The sequence below is a fragment of the Eurosta solidaginis genome, chromosome 5 (assembly GCF_040869045.1).
Source record: "Eurosta solidaginis isolate ZX-2024a chromosome 5, ASM4086904v1, whole genome shotgun sequence".
In the NCBI taxonomy this organism is placed as follows: domain Eukaryota; kingdom Metazoa; phylum Arthropoda; class Insecta; order Diptera; family Tephritidae; genus Eurosta; species Eurosta solidaginis.
In genome coordinates this window covers 181,184,775-181,203,300 of record NC_090323.1, presented here as the reverse complement: position 1 = coordinate 181,203,300, position 18,526 = coordinate 181,184,775, and the positions used below count along the sequence as shown (strand labels likewise).

Below are 18,526 nucleotides of genomic sequence, written 5' to 3'. Positions count from 1 at the left end.
ACAGTGTTAAATAACTTAACTTTGCCTATGCCGCGTTCAGTTTACAACTACTTATTGCAGATCTCTCATCTGTGGGTTAAATCTGTTTTAAAATAAAATTCTACTTTCGCTTAGCTAAAATTCCATCGCCAAAAATCTGTAAAACAAAATCAAGTGCGCAGAAAAGTATGCAACACTTACCGATAACAGCCTAACGGCGTTAGCGTTCGTTGTATCACAGAATTTTTACACTTTGAAAATGACGGCTGTTGTTTGCAAGGTTGCATTCCTTTGAGTCTTCGTTTTCACCATCTGGATTAACAGTCATGAGCCTGGACATTCGTGCAATTTTAGTGATGTAAATTGCATGGCGCCAGCGCCAATGCGGCGCCAGCTCAATGGTAGCTCATTGACAAAATGACTCCAATCGAATATTTGACGTTACTTAGTAGTGAGTGCGTAGTACATTTCACTTGCGCTATTGAGTGAAACGACTTTTGTGTGTCAGGCACGAGTTTCGTGTTATTGGCGCTACTGGCAATGATGACACTGAACTGATGGCGGTAGCGCTGGTAGTTCAGCTTTTGAGTTGTATATTTTAAATTTAATGCACAATTAATATGGGTGTGTTTGAGCGGCCAAATATTAACAGTAGTATTGCTAAAGTGCTGCTAAGTTGATGGAATGTCGATAATTTCCTAGCGATTATCAATAGATTGTCAATATTTCGTTCAACGGGCACGCGTAATTGCCACATCTGCTCAAATTTTCCAAGTTTTTCCATTCTTGATTTAACTTAAGCTGTTATGCCAATATTTTTCTGCCAGTTTTTTTCAAATACGTAATTTTACCAAAAGCAAAATAAATTACAGAAAAGATTACAGAGTTAAACAGCCTTAAAAATTCAGCTATGTTGGTTATACACAGAAATACAACAGAGGGTTGTGTCTCCGCTTTTCGCAAGCGTTGAGATTCACCACGCGTGACACGCGTGATTCACCACGTCCAAATATCACAATCCACGGATAGGTACCGGCGGGTTTGTATGGGACTTAGGCTGTTATGCCAAAGTAAATACAAATCTTTACCGATAACTGTGTTATCGATTAATTTATCGAATTCTAACAAAGTAATATTGCATTGTCATCGGAGTTATACATGTGTGCAAAATTTCAGCTCAATCGGACACCGGGAAGTGTATCAAATTTAACTTGCAAGATTCCCTTACAGACAACAAAAGTGAAACTAAATAAAAGCTTATAAAAAGGAAACATTTTATGTTAAAGGTAAACGTTTTATGTTAAATGTTACGTCTAAAGACTAAATTGCAGTTCAAATGTTATTGTATTATGTTAAATTTAAGTGAACTGTTGGAAAATATGTTATTGCTTGATGTTAGTTATTAATAACTTTTTAATGTTTGTTTTTTCGTTTTATGTTTTATTAGAATAAACCAGACTCCCTGATGAAGATGTTATAAAAAACATCGAAACGCGTAGGAGAATAAGAAAAAACAAAATTTTTTGTCTTTTTATTTATCGGCCGAAAAGCTCCTTTTGAAAAATTAAATTGTTCTTATTTTATGCCTTTTACCGACTAGCACTGTAAAATAATTTTTGCCAAATTGTTGTGCTGGGATGAATTGCCTAATAAATACAAATACAAATGCACATTATTGCATTTCATGTGGTATTCACTGAAATAAGTAATGAATTATAAGCACTTTTTCATATAGATGAGTTTAACACAAGCTTATGCATTATGAGTACATTGCACGCATTTTTATGGAGAACGTTAGAATGAACGACACTGGTGCCATATGATATTGAAAAGTAGCCATCTCCCAAATTTTGTTACAAGCAAAGTATAACCAAAGAGGATAGATAATAAGAGACACCAGATGACAGTGTCAGGCAGAATTGCAATTTCCCAATGTACCTATTTCTTGGGCTCGGCCATTCCGTCTCTTCCTATTTTTCGTAATTTCTTGTCTCATATTTTTTGTTTCGCCTGACGAAAATTAAGTAGAGAATAAGTCAAAATGAGTGACTTTGAGACATTGAGTTATTTTCTGCATTTGAGCTTTTTGAAGTTTTGTTAACTTTGTCCAAATGCTTACAAAATGCGATTTCATGCAAAATAGCATGTTAATATTTTTTTACAAATTACTAGAATATTTATGCACAACTTATGTTCAATATTTATGCAATATTGAAAATTTTAACTTAAATAAATAAATTATACCATATTACAATTTAATTAATCAAGGGGAGGTGTTGCGTTTTGCCGACGGCAAACCATATTATTGGTCACTAAAATTGACATACATTGCATAAAGTATATATGTATGTATGTACTTATAATAAATAAAAATGTAATTATTTTATTCGCAAACAATACGAATTAAGCGTTTTCATTGGGATTTGGGGGTGGTTGCATGGCTGCATTTAAATATATGTACATATGGACATGTGTCAGCTGCCATTGAACATATACATATATCTATTTATAATATTTATAAATACAAATTTACGTATACGAATGGCGAATACAATCGAATACGAAGGGCTGGCAAAGTTGTCGGCTGTCAAAAGTGATGCCCTTTTACAGCTTTCAGAAAACGGGAGACAAAAAAGGGAATTAAATAATTGCTAGAATTATATAAATTCTAGCTGTTTTGTCAATAAGGCTATTTAATTCATCCATACTATTCTGGAAAGACTGTTCGCAACCTTCTTTTGTATATTACATTATAAAATTAGCGCAAATATGCTCTTTAAAGAAAAAAAATAGCAACAAATGCAAATTTTGACATCGACGTGTCAGTGCGAATTTGTGCCATAAGAGGGCAAACTAGAAATCTTCAGCCGCAACACCAACATTGCCGCATAAAATCATGGCAAGAATATAATAAGCGTATCCATATAAGAGATGAACAATATGAAGCGGTGAACCCGCGAAATTATGCACTTTACATAAATATTAAAAAAAACAATTTATTTAAATTTATTCGCATAATAGGGGGTAATTTATGCATTATTTTTTATACATCTTTGCTATGCGATAGCTATGCTTCTTTGGGTGATACACTTTTTCCGAAATACTTACTTCCACACAGCCGTATGACCGTTTAATCATTATTGCTTTGCAAAAATCTTTCATTTTTAAAGATAACTTTGTTTTATATTAAAATACTTTACCTTTTTCCTTCGTTTTACATTTGAAAAGCTTTGTGTAGTAACACCGCACCTAAACCATAAATTGCATTCACTTGGTAAAGTGAACATCTCAGCTAAACCTTGCTTGCATATTTCTAAATAAATATCTGAAATAAAGTAAGGTAGCTTCATATGCGCGGTTTAGTGAAAGCCCCTAATATGAAGTCAAGTTGGAAATTATAAAAATCACAAAATTGGACTTTTGATGACTTTGTAAGAATGCTGTGTTGCAAAGTTTCATCATGAAGTTTTTGGAAGTAAAGAAGAAGTATTTTTATGAATCAACATTCAAGAGGAAGCATCTTTATGAATGAAATGTTTGGACTTTTGCAAGAAGCCATGTTGCAACATTTCTTTCTTCCTCACGAATTTATTTCATTTGCAAATAAGTAAAAATGATACAGATTTTAGTGGTTGGTTGAAGGAATGTATGTATGTATGTTGCATGTTAGAAGAGGGGTTAGTGCGGTAGCGGTATATTAAACGACATTTGTACAAATATGTGCAAATGTTTGTTGGTTTTGCCTTTGTTAACGATTTTGTAGTTTGGATATTTTTTGATAAGTAAATATGAGTTTAGTTAGGTGTATGTACATATGTAGGTATATGAATGTGTTTCCATTTGTAATTTAGGTTGCATTTTGCTAAACTTGAAGAAATTGTATACTTACTACAAAACTTATAGGTAACCATTGAATTAAAAGATTTTTTTTTATGGTTTGTACATTAGACTGGGTCGAAAAAAAGTTGGAAAAAATCCGCCTCTAAATTTGAAGCTTATGCCAAGAGGTCTATAAAAAATTTTATTCAGTTGTAGTATATCTACATATTTATGTTTTTTCTCACACAAACACAAAGTTTAATATTTAACTTTCCACTCAGCATTTTGGTGAAAAAAATTTGAATTTCCCTACATTTCAATACAATTTGATAATAAGTTATGATACAATTGAACAAAATAAATAATCAAATATGAATACTTTTGATAATCAAAACTTAATCAATCACATTTTGGAATAATATTTGAATCAAATGTATTTTTTTAAAAATTTTTTTATAATTTTTCATTCAGCTTTCTGAATATATAGCTCACTTTCACGTGCTTAAGGAAATAAAGTTATTATGTAGTATTTTATTTTGAATGAGATATGAGGAATGAATGCATCATAATCGTATTCAAAAATTATTCAAAAATTTCAGCCAAAACTATTAACAAATTAATCATTGAAAGTTTGTATTTAAATGGTAAAAGTTAGCTAATGTGAGTTAACTTCAATGTTACCATAAAAGAGGGTAAAATAACCAGCAATCAACGTATGTATATTGAGGAGGAGGGAAAAGGTCTTGATGCCAGCGACGCAAATGTGAAGGCTGATCCAGCAAGAGTAAAAGAATTTCGTGAAGGTTTATCGAAAATTTATCATTAAGTATGAACAAGCTAAAACTCAACGTTAAAAAAACTAAAGCATTTGTAATCAACGGCGAATCGGAATAAAATATTATAGTTAATGATGAAAAAATAGATAAAGTTGACGTAATTAAATATCTAGGCATTGTCATCGACAAAAAATAAAATTTTGATAACCATATAGATTATATCTGCAGTAAAATCTCGAAAAAAATTAGATTTTTCCGAAGAATTCGCAAAAATATACCTATCAACAGCGCAGTAAAGATATTTAATATAATGATCAAGCCACATTTTGAATACTGTTCGACTCTGAAATGGTTAAATATCAATCAAAGAACAATTATGAACGTACTTGTTTTTGTGTTTAAAATGAAATATCACCTACTACCAAAGTACTTAACGAGTCAAATAGCATATGTAGGAGATGTGCAACCATACGGCTTAAGGAACAAGAATGATTTTAGAATTTTTTCACAGTTTAATTTTGTTATAATTTATTTTAAAATTTTTTTTGTAAATTTTTTTTTGATTTTCACAATTTTCACAATTTTTCACAGCTTTTGATTTGCGCAGAAATATAAGATTTGCTTCTACTTCGAAGTTTTCTGTATATTAAATGTTCATTGGAATTTTACCAATTTTGGCGCAATTTTCTTCCGATAATTTCCATAAAATAAGAGGTTAATAACTTTATTGCTGGAATCCAAATACATATACATTTATATAACATTGTAGAGATTTTAAAAACACATATACAATATATATATAATACATATATACATTTTGGAAAACTTATACACTTGCATAATTCCTTTTAGTTTCTTTTATCACACACAAATTCTTTTTGAAATTATATACCACGATTTCAAACTTCACTTAACACTTTACAAAATTTTTCAGAATTTTCTAAACTTTCTGCACAATTTTCCGAAACATTTTTTTCTAAAATGTTTGTTTATATTTCCACTTTTTTGCACAATTTTCCGAACTAATTTTTCTAAAATTTTTGTTTATATTTCCACTTATTTGCCTTTTGAGCATAAACAACACACACTTCACAACACAACACAATCTTCTTTTCACTCATTTAAGCTCAAATGAACAACTTCTTTTTTTGAAGATATCTTATTTTTATGGCAATATTTCACTTCACTTAACTTTTTTATCCTTTTTTACACAATTTCATAAACTTTTTACACAATTTTAATCACTTTTTTTACTAATTTGCACAGAATATTTAGGTTTTTTTATTTCTTCACTTTTTATCCTGTGCTTTTTTTACATTTTCATTTACACTGACATTTCACATTCTCACTCAATTTATGCTTCCAGCTCAAACACAATACTTTTTGCACAATTTCTTAGTTTTAAGCCAATATTTCACTTTACTTCACTTTTTTATCCTTTTTTACACAATTTAATTAACTTTTTACACAATTTTAATCACCTTTTTACTAATTGGAACAGAATATTTACCTGTTTTTATTTCTTCACTCTTATAGTGTGGTTTTTTTTTACACTTTCATTTACACTGACATTTCACATTCTCACTCAATTTATGTTTTAGCTCAAACACAAAAATTTTTGCACAATTTCTTGATTTTAAGCTAATATTTCACTTCACTTCACTTTTTTATATCTTTTTACACAATTATATTAAATTTTTACACTATTTATTTGCCTTTTTTATTCACTTTTTACACTATTTTAACACAAAAACACAATATTAACTTTACACTCACTGAGTTAATTCTTCACTGCATTTTACCAAATCTTCGCGGACAGGCACAAAGAGGAATGGCCGAGCCCATGAATTGGTACATTGGCAAATTTCATACAAAACGCAGTCGGTTTTCTGAAATGGCGATATGACGCCTCTTATTATCTATCCTCTTTGACAAAAGGCGCGCTGAAAATTCTACAATATAACTGCCAATCTCTCAAAGCCAACATAAACACAGTAGAATACCACCTAAATCGGAATGACATAGATATAGGTTGCCTGAGTGAGATATTCACCAATCAGGAACAAACACATAGAAACATTATAAACTATAACATTCTGGAGAAAAACAGAAATGACGGCTACGGTGGAGTCGCAATTCTTTTAAAAAAGAAAATAAAATTTCATAAAATCAGCTACAGTACAGACAAGGACATCCTTATTATTAGGACAACCAACCTCAAACCAAATTTAATAATTTGTGCAAAATATTTTCCACAATCAATCACGATAGAACCCTTTAAGGTGGTAATCACTAAACTTCTTTTCTTCCTCGAAAATCAAAATAACGTTCTCATACTGGGAGATTTCAATGCGAGAGCTAGAATTTGGGGGGACTCGGTCCAAACTTGCAGAGGAAATAACCTACAAAATATAATGGAGGAATTCAACTTCACCTGCCTCAACAATGGCTCACCCACCTTCATATCTGACGAAACGTCCAACACGGGATCGGTACTAGACCTATCATTCTCTAACTCAAACATCCCATTTTCATGGAAGGTGGATAGTATGAGGCTTGGTGGAAGTCACCACCTCCCGATTGTCATCGAAACAAAGTCAATAGTAACGTTAGGTATAAAATTCCGTTCTACCAAAAAACTTATGAAAAATCTCAAACAAATTGACTTCGAACCTGATTTTGATGACATCCACAAAAATTCAATCAGGAAATAAAAGCCAAAAGCTCGAATGGTCCCCGGACAACGATAAGGACTACCTTCAAATTCTAAAAGAGCAAGTCCCCTAATCTGAAATCCTCCCGATTAACATTGAAACAATCCCAATAAACTCCCTCGCAATTAGCTCTGAGGAACTCAAAGATATCCTGACTAGCAAAAGGAAGAAGTCTGCGGGAGGGGTGGATGGCATTACATATGCGATGCTAAAAGCCCTACCTAATCCAATGCTCAATAACATAAGAACTGCGTTAAATAATGCCTTCCTTACAAATCAAATACCCGAAAAATGGAGAACGACGAAGATAGTTCCCATCCCTAAGAAAGGCAATGATCTAAGTAATTTAAATAACTTCAGACCCATTTCACTCATACCCGTGTTCATGAAATGCATAAACCTATGCATCAAGGATAGAATCTCCAATTTCATAGAAGAAAATAAAATTCTTCCCAATCACTCTTTCGCCTATAGGAAAAAAAATTAGCAACAGTACGTATCAACTACCTATTACATGAAGCTACAGCTCTTAAAGACCAGGGCCTCAAAGTCCTTATCTGTTCGACGGACATTAGTAATGCGTACAATTGTGTGAGCATCAAACGCCTCAAAAGCATTTTAGAACATACAAACCTAGAGGAACACTACATCAGTTGGATCACAAACTTCCTAGCCTGCAGAAACTTACAACTAGGAAAAGAAACAAAAATGACAAACGATGGACTCCCACAAGGAAGCTGCCTTTCCCCCTGTCTGTTCAATCTCTATACAAAAAACTTGCACATTATTGAGGACGCAAACACAAAATTGTACCAATTTGCGGACGATTTTATCCTCATGTCATCGCACAAAAACCTGCAACAGACCGCAGCCAACCTACAAAACAAACTCACCCACTTCTCTAATCTATGTCAACAACTCAATTTGTCATTCAATCCCGATAAAACAAAGGTTATGGCTTTAAACCAAAGTAACAACTTAAACTTCGATATCACTTATCAAAACAGATCCCTGCAGCTGGTACGAAACATTAAATTCCTGGGTAGGCACATCAGTGCGTCACTAGCGGTCAACGAGCACTATAAAGACATAATAAACCAATCTAGGAGAAACTCAAACCTGTTCAAATCTATTACATCCATCAAATCGGGACTACACCCGCAAGTTGCTCTAAACTTCTACAAATCCATAGAACACAGTAAAATTGAATATTGTAGATAATCCACTTCACATTGCGCTAAAACAACAAACAAAAAAATACAAACATACCAAAACAGCTTTCTTCGGAGATGTTTAGGCCTCACCCCAGCAACCCCAGTGCCATTGATATACGCACTATCTAACGAACTCCCACCCAAAAAAGAGGCAAATGGCTCAATGCCAAAGAAATAACAAACAACATTAGCATGGACTTCAATTTCATGCAAACGCTAGTCAACAATCACAATGCCAAATCTAGCTACGCCCAGATATATAAAGAGTTCAAACTAATTCTTGACAGATTTCAAACAGTGGACTCATCCGTATCCTCGCCAAACCTAAAAGTAATTAAATCAACCCTACCTGACAAAAAGTCCAACCTAAGCTCCATTATTATACAATCAATGTATGCCAGTTTTCTTAACGAATATACAAGCCTCAACTACACAGATGCGTCTGTAGGTACCACAGCAACTGGCTGTGGAATATACAACCACACAGACAATACCGAATTTACTTTCAAACTCAACCTCAAATCCTCATCATGTTTCGGAGAAATAGTTGCGGTTTATATGGCACTGCGGCAGGCCAAGGATAAGAACTATAGCGATGTTGCAATTTTCACATACAGCCTAGGTGCTTGCCAACTCCTCTCCAAAGACCGCACACAAAACTACTATATCTTAAAAATCCACGAACTAATAAGTGACAACAACTTTGATAAAGTTGATGTAATATGGACTCCCAGTCACAAAGGTATCACTGGGAATGAAAAAGCCGACACCCTTGCCAAAAACGCACTAAACCGTGATAATACAATAATAGTCAACCTTTCCAAAGAAGAAACCCTTAGACTCATAAAAAACCAAATCATGGACAAATGGTACGAAGATGTACTAAACTACGCGACAGACAAATTCTTTTCACCAAGCTCTTTCCAAACAAACCAAACAAAACATGGTTTCGTAAATGCAACCTAAGAATTCTCGTTGGGAGCACCTATGACAGTGCGTACCTGCACAAAGTTAACATTCTTGATTCTGACTTATGTGAATGTGGGGAAACAAACAATTACACCCACAAAACTTTTGAATGCAGACTCCTTGAACACGTCTGAAGAGGCTTTAACATCTTCAACAACTACACCACTTTTGAGCAAATTTTTCAGGGGTTTAACCCGGAAAGAATCACTCAACTGGCAGAATTCTATACGAAAGCAAAATTAACCTTCTAAATTAAATGAAATACTTAAATTTAACATCAAAAGATGTTTCGCATATATGTATTTAGACCATTGAGTATCCTACGGTGCTGACACCCATCATCACTTAAAGCCAAATTAAACTTCCTTAACCCTAACGCCATAGTCGTAACCATACCCATATCCATAACCATCTCAATGTGATCGATTAATGGTGCCTTTACCTAAAAATCGTGAAAATTTCATAAAAATGATGAAAACGCAAAAAATTACAAACATTTTCCACAAAAAATAAGTATCTTAGTCATAACGTATCCAAAACAATGAAGAAAATCTAAAAAAAGTAAATTGATTGGCTATGGCGTTAGCGTTATGGTATGGCACCATTAATCGATTACATTCCTTGACATAAGGTGGGTTCGATCAGCTGATTTATCTGGTTATGGTTTTATGGTTATAAGTCACCATTAATTCGCCCTTTACTCCCATCCCTGCAAAAACGCTCCACGTCATTTTACTAGTCATTTTACGGTCATTGTGACTTTCTGCAGCGGTTATATTGGCCCCTATTATGAGCATTATTCGATCTTCGATCTTCGCTGGCTATCGAACATCGAAAATCGAATTTGAAATTGGTATTATGACAACTCATCTCTGTCGAAATTTTCGTTGTGTATCTAATTTTCAAGCGAATAGAAATTTGTAGTCGATGCTGTATCGAATAGAAAAAGAATTGTTTAAAATGTAAGTTTTTTGTATTTATGTTCTACTTTTTTACTACCTACTAATAATTTTAAACTATCTGAATTAATTTTATATAGGTCCAAGGTCGTGAGTACAAAGCAACAGCTTGAAAGACTGTTTTCAATTATGGAACAAAATCCCCATATAGCAAAGGAACTTGCACATTATAGAAATGCAACTTTGCTTGATGCAGATCAGCCTCCTCATAATTCAATTTTATTCATCTTTCACAAATAAAATTTTCCAAGACATTCAACACTTTTGATAGCACCACAGACACAGTCGGCTGGGCAAGTCCGAGTGCATTTTCGTTTCCAACGCTCAGTTGGAGAACTGTTGCCAAAATTAAAAAATATTAGGAATAGACTCGGCTCTTTTGCATTCCTGCAGCAGTTCATCTGTACTGGCAACAAGTCCATGAACGCTTCTTTGGACATTCTGAAATTTTGAATAAATCTATAAACAAAACTTATAATTTCAACAATTTAACAACTTATTTAGAAAGCTACACTTACGTGGTGGAATTCACTTCCAAAGGATTTGAACCATCTTACCCGTCTCCTACTTCTGGCTAGCTCCAGTAAGCTTTCCTCTTCATCTGACGAATCATCAAACCACAATTGCGTTGTAGTCATACTTTTATTTTTAATATTTGCATTAAATAACTAGTTCTGCTTTTGTTTATTTATTCTATTTTATTTGACAGAGTATTGGAAATGTGCTATTGTGAACTTTTGAATTTATCGAAATTCACAATAATGATTGCCTTCATCGAACGCGCGTCGTAATACCGAATGAAAATTCGTTCGATCAGCTCTTTCGACCACAGTCGAAGATCGAATTTGTCTCATAATAGGGGACATTCATAGTCATTTTTGCATGGGCGGATTAGGTTTTGTGAACAAATTTTCCGTTTCGTTCCTATTAATGTGATCGTGCATTCCGCTCCCACCTATAGGATGTGAGCATAGTACTGTGCTGCTCACACACGTCACAATGCTCGTCAAATGGCGGCCATTTTTCCGTCATTTCACTCTACATTTTCGAGTCATTTGACAATCAATTTTACTGCGGTTTTACCATTTATATAACCGCCATATAACGTGAATTTTACCTGCAGATTTACTTTACCTAGAGCAGCCATATGAATAAAATATGAACCAAAAAAATTGAATTTTCAATATTTATTATTTTCAATATTATTATATTTGTACATGAAATTGGAACTTATATTAATCCAGTTCATATAAAACAGAAGAACTTTAATAATAAATAAACTCGCTTAATTGGTTTTTGTTTTCCAATTGAAATCTCTTCTAAGCGAGCAAAAAAATAATATTAAGCATTAGAAAAAACTCCAATTATTTGAATAATCTACAACTTAAAGCTTAGTAGAAATTCAGATCAAGAATATTCAAAGGTGTCGTGGATCCGATTGCTGTCGTAATTGAAGAACTTAAAAATGTACGACTATTAATTGAGTCAGACTTATTATTGTTCTAAATCTAATCATTCAAGCAATAATTCTACAACCCTTAGCAGGAGTATTGATTGGTTTCAAATCTAATTCCGACAGCAATCGTATCAAGACATCCCTTATTATATATGCGCATGAAATTGTAACTTAAATTAATACAGTTCATATAAAGAAAAGTAAGTATTTTAATAATAAATAAACTCGCTTGATTGGTTTTCGTTTTCCAATTGAAATCTTTTCCAAGCGAACAGAAAATAATTTTAAGCTTTAGAAAAAACTCCAATAATTTGAATCAATTTAAATCTACAACTAAAAGCTAATTAGAAATTCAGATTAGATTTACTCTTTTTTTTCTGATCAAGAATATTCAAAGGTGTCGTGGAATCCGATTGCTGTCGTAATTGATGAACTTAAAAATGTACGACTAGTAATTGAGTCAGACTTATTATTGTTCTAAATCTAATCATTCAAGCAATAATTCTGCAACCCATAGCAGGAGTATTGATTGGTTTCAAATCTAATTCCGACAGCAATCGTATCACATCCCTTATTATATATGTACGTGATATTGCAACTTAAATTAATACAATTGATATAAAGAAAAGTAAGTACTTTAATAATAACATAAACTCTCTTAATTGGTTTTTGTTTTCCAATTGAAATCTTCTCCAAGCGAGCAGAAAATAATTTTAAGCTTTAGAAAAAACTCCAATTATTTGAATAATCTACAACTTAAAGCTTAGATTAGGTTTACTCTTTTTTCAGATCAAGAATATTCAAAGGTGTCGTGGAATCCGATTGCTGTCGTAATTGATGAACTTAAAAATGTACGACTTGTAATTAAGTCAGACTTATTATTGTTCTAAATCTAATTATTCAAGCAATAATTCTACAACCCTTAGCAGGAGTATTGATTGGTTTCAAATCTAATTCCGACAGCAATCGTATCACATCCCTTATTATATATGTACGTGATATTGCAACTTAAATTAATACTGTTGATATAAAGAAAAGTAAATACTTTAATAATAAATAAACTCTCTTAATTGGTTTTTGTTTTCCAATTGAAATCTTTTCCTGTGCAAGCACATCGCTAACCTGTGTTGGCAAAAGATATGATTATACTGTCTTCGATAGATAGTCGGACGAGCCGCTACTCGGCGAAGTAGAGATGACAGTTGTGTCGGTGGCAGCTGTTACAACAGCAGTTTATAACTTTACACCATCCGTACAGTGTGATGACGGCTTCACTGTCTTTTCCAATTGATTGGCGCCAGCAATTTTTGCTGTTTGTAAAGCTTTAGCTGTAATGCAAATATATAGATGGGTTAAAGCGGTTTTCGTATGTTATTCAACAACTCACCCTATACCATCATCACAGCCTCCTCATCGATTTTGAATATGTGTACTGTTTCAGTATTCAGACCCAGTTCGTTTGGTGCAATGTTTTCGATTTGATGAATATGTATGCTATCCGTTAGGCAGACAATTAGGTGCAATCGATTCATTCATATACTGTGGGTATTTGAGCCGTAGACGCAATGGCAGATATTTTGATTCTTTTTGAAGTGTAAAATTTGTAAACAGTTGGGTTTCTCTGCTGTCACCATCACCACTAGAGAGCTATTGAAGAAACGCTCGACCAAGATAATATGTGAGATTTACACGCATAGAATTCTTCCACCTTTTCACAGTTATTGATGGAGAAAATGCGAAAGCCATATATAGAACTGTAGAGGAAGAAACATTTTATAAAATTTAATAAAATCATAAATGATAGTTGTGTTAAAATGGGGTAACGTATTGTATGTTAAAGTATAGCGAAGTCTCAGCGGCTTTGTCCTGGTGAAAATTGAGTTTAAATAGGTTGTATTCTTCATTCTTAGAAACATGTACCTGGTAAGATATTAAAAATCCTCAACGCTTTTTTTGCTATAACTTAAAAAAACTCATATTCAAACTTCTGCTTAACTTCTACATATCAATAGCTACCTTTACCACCAGGAGTCACTATTGCTTCTACGCCTATGCTATTGTTTCCTACATCGATGAGCTTTGTAATAAAATAAACAGCTATCTCCCCAATCTCTCCAGTTTTGTCGCCTCGCGAAACCTGATATTTTCACCAACCAAATCATCGGTGACCTTATTTAAAACATGACCGCGCCAAATGTCGACCATATGGCATTACCCTACCGACTGTCTTACACCCTAAAATTTTGGGTGTGACTTTCGATCAGGATCTACATCTTGGAGAGCATGCACTAGCAATTGTAACGAAAATCGTCGTTGGTGTGAGGGCTTAGCCGATCTCCATAGCGCCCGACTATGAGGAGGAACTGTTTAGGACTAGCATCTACGCCGTTTCGCCTCATAGGAGGGCGGCGGGATGTCGGTGACCAAGAACTGCCAACCGCCTAATCCAGGGTGTTATGCGAACCGTGCCTATTGGACGATTTGTAGCCAGGGGATAAATTCGGCTGTATTCGAACGGAGCCTTCCCGATACCGGACCACCTCGGGAAGTATTGATGGCCTTACCACAGTAAGGGGCGCTGCTGTGGCTGACGGTTCTTTCCCCGTATATAATACTGGACCGCTGAGCCCGCCTTGTCGGGCTGGTGGTCGTACGACCAAGGTGAACGACTCATTACCTAATTTTCATAAGGACGATGATAAGAAGAGGACTGAGCCGCAAGCCAAGGACGACAAATACGCATTAAGCGATGCGTCGGACTCGGGAAGCGAGAGTAGTGCTAATTCAATGAACTCCGTGTTGGAGAAGCACACAAATGAAAAAGGAGTAGAAGAGTGGAGAAGGGTACGGAGCAAAGAGCTCTCCCGAAGTACCGTGCAGTACTAAGAATTGTACAACGCTTGGGAGCAGTGGTGGACCCAACAGAAGAGGAGATCGAGCGCTTGGCATGGGCTCATGAGGCGGTAGAAGTAGGTCGAAGGCAGTTCAAAAGGTTTGCTGCGAGAAACCCTCGGTTCTGCAACCGGTATGAGGAGGAAGAAGCGTCGAATGGCAGAATGAAAAGGCAACGTTCGGCGGAAGGCGACAAGCCTGCTTTCAAGAGGCAAAAAGGGCCCAGTCCCAGAGCCGCGACGCAGGGCAGCCCCATAGACAAGACAAGTAGGCCCAAAGCTGTAAGACAGATGGGCCCCAATAGCGAGGTAGCAACTACCTCGAAGGCTGCGAGTCAGAGGGAAGTTCCAACTATGGAAGTACGAGATAAGCCAATGGGAGATAACGCTAAGACTCCGACTTTCTCGGAGGTGCTAGAGGGAGCTAAGACTTCGGCTTTCTCGGAGGTGCCAAAGGGAAATAACACTAAGACGCCGGCTTTTCCCGAGAAGATGAGTGATGTGGCAAAGCAGTCACTGACTGTGGCGCTGGTTGATCGTAGCAGTCCTTTCGAACAGATGACTAGTGAAAGGTGGAGATCTGTAGAAAAGGAGCTTATTAGCTTAATGCTTAAGATGGTGCGGGAATAACCAAGTAAGCTCCTTCCAACCTTTGATTCGGGGGATGGTATAATGGAATGAAGATGATAGCGTGCACCAACATCGCGACCTTGCGGTGGCTGGAGGAAGTGGTTCCAAACCTCCAAAGGCAGGATACGAACGTGCGTTTTGAGATGGTGGATAAAGCGCAAATCCCCAAGGCACCAAAAGTTAAGGTATGGATACCATGCGTGATGAAGTCGGAGGATACACTGCGGCTTTTGCAGAATCAGAATCCGAACATACCGACACTGGATTGGAAGGTACAACTTACGTATCTCGGCCTACGGAGGAAGGTCAGTTATACATCTTCTAAATAAACAAGCAGGCGGAGGATATATTGTACGCGCAGCTTGGAAAAATGTCCTTAGGTATAGGCAAAATTTATATGCGACTCAGGAAAAGAAGTCGCGGGTATTAAAGTCCTAACACGCTGGACGTGGGCGAAGTCGAAAAGGACCTCAAAAGCCTACGGGAAAAAGACAGGTGGAGGTAGCCCACGTCACCCCGAATGTGTTAGAAGGGGACCAACAGCCAGTTGGTGCTGTGAGTCGCACAGAGGAACACCCGGCACAACAGGTACAAGAGGCTGAAGGGGGCTTCGAACACTATAAACCAAAAGGGCTAGGGGAGGACGACGACGTCACGATGAAGGTGCTGGAGGGGGACAAGCAGCCCATTGGTGCTGCGAGTCCTACAGATAAACCTCCAACACAGTAAAGTGGCGTCGAGCGAACTCCTCCTCCTAACGCGCTGATCCAGGAGCCGTGGCTTCCATCGGGAGGAAAGGTTTCTGGACTTAGCGCGCGCGGATTTGGCGTTTACTATGCGCAAACGGAAGGACGGGTGCGAGCTGTAGTAATGGTAAGGAAACAGCTGCATTCATATATGCTGCCTAATTACACTACTGAGGATCTCGTAGTGGTGGTGAAATCGCCGGGCTCAGATGGTACATGTCCGGCCATGCTACAAGTTTCAAGTAGGGCGGTCGTGGATGGCTTAAAATAATATTCGATGGGTGCATAAACTGAATCATGTACCCCACTCTTGGAGAACTGCTCGTGTAGCTTTCCTACCAAAGGCGGGGAAGATCGGTCACGTGTATCCCAAAGATTATAGACCCAATAGCTTAACATCATTTCTGCTCAAAACCTTTGAGAGGCTGATAGATGTGTACATAAAGTCCAACGTGGATGAAAAGCTGGTCTCCACAACACAGCATGCGTACACCAAAGGCAATTCGGTAGACACCGCATTGCATAGGGTGGTAATAAGCGTAGAGAAAGCCCTGGAATATAAGGAATATGCTATAGGAGTCTTCTTAGACATTACCGCGGCTTTCAATAATGTCTCTAAATGGGCGAGTATGGATGGTCTTAATTACGTTAAAGTACATCCAGCCTTATCCAGATGGATCGACTGCATGTTAAACTGCAGTAAGATTACATCGCAATGGGGATTGTACGCAGCCACGAAATTAGTGGACAGGGGCACTCCGCAGGGAGGGGTGCTATCACCTCTGCTGTGGACGCTGGTCATTAACCAACTGCTTAGGGGATTCTACGAGGGACCAGAAAAACTTACGGTTTACGCAGATGACGTTGTATATGGTCTTGTTTACAAAGAGGTACAAGGTCCCTAATTGGACCAAGCCTAAGTTAGGAGGGGCGAACCTACGGGAGAAACCTTGCACAAAATATTTAGGAATGATCCTAGACAGTAAGCTGTCATGGAAGCTCAACGTGGAGGAGGGGGTGAGGAAGGCTTCAACGGCACTTTATGCATGTAAAAGAATGCAAAAGAACCGGCATATACGATCAGAAGGAACTCGATGACGATGCCTCAAAACTAACAACCAAAAGCAATAATTATCATTTCACTGACACAAATTTTATAGTTTTTTTTTCGGATTTGGACACAATGTTGTTGTTGTTTTTGTGGGAGCAACCTTTCCCCGAAGGCTTTGGGGAGTGTTATCGATGTGATGGTCCTTTAGGCGGATACAGATCCGGTAACACAGCACCATTAAAGTGCCAGCCGGCCATCTCGGCAACGATTTATGTGGCCACATTAAACGTTCAGGCCATCGCCCCCTCAAATCAAAATTTTTTGTCGAAATAAACAGCAAAAATCATTGTATATTAAGGACTTTGGGAAATTTTTAGAATAGCACCCCCGGGTAAAACTTGGCATCAAATGAAAGAGGGAGTTCTCCCGATCACAAATATATATATTTTAAAGTGTGTAAACTTATAATTTAAAAGTTATTTGTTGTTAAAGTTTGCAAATCTTGCAAATTTCTATAGCACTTTAAATTACAATTTACACATCTTTCAAAACCTTAATCCACATACATATCTATATAAATTGGCAACGATAAACTTAAATTGCATTTTTGTATATTTCACATTTCATTTTGCATTGTTTTCACTTATTATAAATGTTTTTATTAAATTAATCACGCTTTTGTAGCAACATGCACATATATATATATACATATATTTAATTGATGACATTACAAAGCTGTGCTGCCACATATATATACGTATACACATATAAAATTTGTATAGAAATTTGCAAACTTTAACACCAAATAACTTTTAAATTATAAGTTTGCGCACTTTAAAATATATATATATGTGATCTGGAGAACTCCCTCTTAATTTTAAATCTTTCCGGAGATATTCCATTTAAAACTCTCAAAATTGAAAAAATTTTCGACCACCAAATGTTTTGCTGTCTCTGCTGAATTAGAAATGGCGGTTTTGTTTTCACGCAAAAATGACGTATTTTGCTATCCCTATAAAAATAATAGATGCGAGAGAGCACGATACATTGTGGGAAAGCTAAATTTGTCAACATGCTATTTCATTTGGAGAATTTTTCATTCCAAATCGTCACCCCTGTCAAAAATTCGTGTGTCTGTGTGCGTTTTTGTTTACACGATTTTTGCAGGGATGTATCCCCTTAATCCTAATAATATCAAATAAACAATCAAAAATAAAAAAGATAAAAATAAAAATATGGCATCACCAGCTTGGGATTTTCGAACATTGTACACAATGGATTGGAACTAACCATTGTGAATGATGACAAAGTGTGTTATCTTA

General features: G+C 36.0%; 1 long non-coding RNA gene across 1 annotated transcript; it reads right to left on the bottom strand.

Annotated features, from left to right (window-relative positions):
- Window positions 1-11,602: 11,602 nt before the first annotated feature.
- Window positions 11,603-18,171, bottom strand: LOC137251646 (uncharacterized). Its single transcript, XR_010953306.1, has 3 exons — window positions 17,771-18,171; window positions 13,274-13,640; window positions 11,603-13,214 (listed from the first exon to the last, which is right to left on the bottom strand). It is a non-coding gene; the product is annotated as an uncharacterized lncRNA (long non-coding RNA).
- Between the last annotated feature and the right edge of the window lie 355 nt (window positions 18,172-18,526).